This window comes from Nanorana parkeri, unplaced genomic scaffold, assembly GCF_000935625.1.
Source record: "Nanorana parkeri isolate BGI_ZX_2015 unplaced genomic scaffold, ASM93562v1 scaffold2045, whole genome shotgun sequence".
NCBI classification, from domain to species: Eukaryota; Metazoa; Chordata; class Amphibia; order Anura; family Dicroglossidae; genus Nanorana; species Nanorana parkeri.
In genome coordinates, this window is record NW_017308313.1 from 158,147 (window position 1) to 160,647 (window position 2,501).

The following is a 2,501-nucleotide window of genomic DNA, read 5'->3' on the forward strand; positions in this document are numbered from 1 at the left end:
GCTTTGCCTATAAAACAATATTTTGCAATTTTAGGACTACTTAAATTAATATTTTATCTACTACAGTGTTGCTGGCATTTAAGATACTGATAATATTCTTATTTCTTTTGTTTGGTGCATTTATACAGTAAGTTTCTGTTAAAGTCCAGTAATCAACACATGTCTTTAAGCACTTGTTTTAGTTTTTAAATTTATTCTTTTGTCTCAGTGGAAAACCTTTGGATCCTGACCCCAAGCTGTACAAGAGGCCCTGACATCAGCCTTAATTGAGAATATAGCCTTCTCCTCCCATTATATAGTCCAGATGGAGGTGAAGGAAACATAGGTGTTCTGTAGTCAAAGTCAGCAGCAAGCTGCCTATGGTGATACTACTGCTCATATAGATACAGTATAGAGAGTATAAATTGTCATGCTAGGACAGAAAGTATACTACTGGAAGGAGCACCAAGTAAAATTGTAAGACCTAAGCCTGGGAAATGAAAACTAATGCAGTCATCACATCTAAGCAAGGCAGGATGATAGGTAGGCTGAAGAGGTGGCCGCCTGTGATGCTTCAGCTGGAGTGAGGCACAAAAAGGGCAAGACCGCCAAAGCACCTAGTTACATAGTTACATAGTATTTGAGGTTGAATAAAGACATTAGTCCATCAAGTCCAACCTATTAGGATCTCATTCTAATGTTTCAGAAGTGCATCCCTTGTTTTCACCTTGTTTCAGAAGTGCATCTAAGGACTGCTAAGCTCCAATTTATTACATTTTTATTCTTGAATTTAGTCACATTTTAACATCAGAAGAAGGGAGGGGCCTAATCTCAGCTTGGGCAGAGGTGAAACCCCCCCAAAAATTTTTTTCAGAATAGACACACCAAGAGTATTCACTAATGAGCCGAAGTATCCAGCTGTAGTTTCAGCTGATCCTTCGACTCACTTCGGCCGCCGGAGCCCTTCAGTTCAGTCGAACCGAAGGGCTGCTGTACAGGCTATTCACTATAGCCCCTACAGCAGCCGAAGGCAGCCAAGCGGCTCAGCCAAGCCAAACCCATCTACTTTGGCTCGGCTGAGCCATAGTGACAGGCGAAGCGTAGAGAAAGGCCATCAAATGACAGCAGGGCGAAGCCAGCTGTGATCTCAGTTGTAATGACAGATCAGCGTCCCCAAATGACCTGGGGACACTAATCTGTCATTAAACATTAACCACTGGGCGGAGCTGGCTGTGACATCAAGGCCGGCTCCGCCCAGTTGTTATTTATTGCCCGGGACCTGCTAGAAAACTCTGGCAGGTGCCTGCCAATAGGAAACAGTTGGGAGGAGCTAGCAGTGATGTCAATATAATTGTTTATATTTTGCCGGCATCTGTCGGATTTGACATTATGCGACAGGAGTTTGTCGCGTTGCTTTTTTTTAATCGTTTTTTTATTTTATTTATTTACTTTTCTTTACAATATTTGTATTATTTTCTTTATTTTTAAAAATGTTTCCTATTTTATTTTTTTTAAAATACATATTTTTCAACATTTTTTTTTCCTTTCTTTTTTTTCTATTTTGTTCGGTACCTCTGAGGTAGCGAGGAGAATGCCGTTTGACAGCATTCAGCTATTCACTTACTGTCGTTCAGCCCCTATGAGAATAGGAGCGTATGGCAGCGATTGAGCTGATGGAGCTTTGGTGCAGCCAATCCAGATGTTGGACTCCTTCTGCACTTAGGCAGCCGAAGTACGGCTGACATTAGCCGATATACGGCTAAAATCAGCCGTACAAGCCAGAAGTGAATAGCAGAACAGTGTTCGGGTCACTTCACTTCGGCTGGGTTATTCACTCGGCTGCCTTCAGCAGCTTTGTGAATAAACCTCCAGGTCTCTTATGCCAAAAAACAACTGCTTCTAACTTCTAGCAGTTTTTGTCTCTTGTGTACACTGTATGGTGCCTGAGCCGTACAATATAGTAGACAGAGTCCTTCCCAGCATCTGCAGTGTTTCCAGGAATCGAGCCGGGTGCCTAAGACAATGCAAGTGCTGTGCACATGTGCAGGAGTTACATCATCACAGGCAATCCAATGGTTGGACATAGCGACAGGGGACCCAGAAAAAGCAGTGAAAGATATGACAGTGGTGGAGGACAGGGTGGCATTGACAGAGCAGATCAGTCAGTGCTGGAGGAGAGCACACTTGTCAGATAAGGGTATTATCTATATAATTATATATATATAATAATTATATATAAGTAATATCTAAGCATTCTGTGCATACTTGATTATATTATTGCTGAGCTTGGATAACAAATAGTACACCATATTACCTGACAATAAAGGCTCTCCAGATCTTTTACTGCATCTGGAGCAAGATTCTGAAATAAAATACAACAGTTCACATAACAATTCACATCCACAGACAAATATTCATTTTGAATAAGCTCAAATATAATAGCACATGTAGTAAACTCATATTACACATTGAAAAATTATTGTTTACACTGTTTATAAAATAAGGAAATAATCTATTTTATA

At 40.6% G+C, this 2,501-nt stretch overlaps 1 long non-coding RNA gene across 1 annotated transcript in view; it reads right to left on the minus strand.

The window, feature by feature from the left end:
• Positions 1-2,278: 2,278 nt before the first annotated feature.
• The window catches only part of LOC108800492, a 48,757-nt gene continuing 48,534 nt past the window's right edge, over positions 2,279-2,501 (minus strand). Inside the window, exon 3 of the long non-coding RNA XR_001942104.1 lies at positions 2,279-2,341. This is a non-coding gene — a long non-coding RNA (uncharacterized LOC108800492). The remainder of the gene's footprint in view (positions 2,342-2,501) is intronic.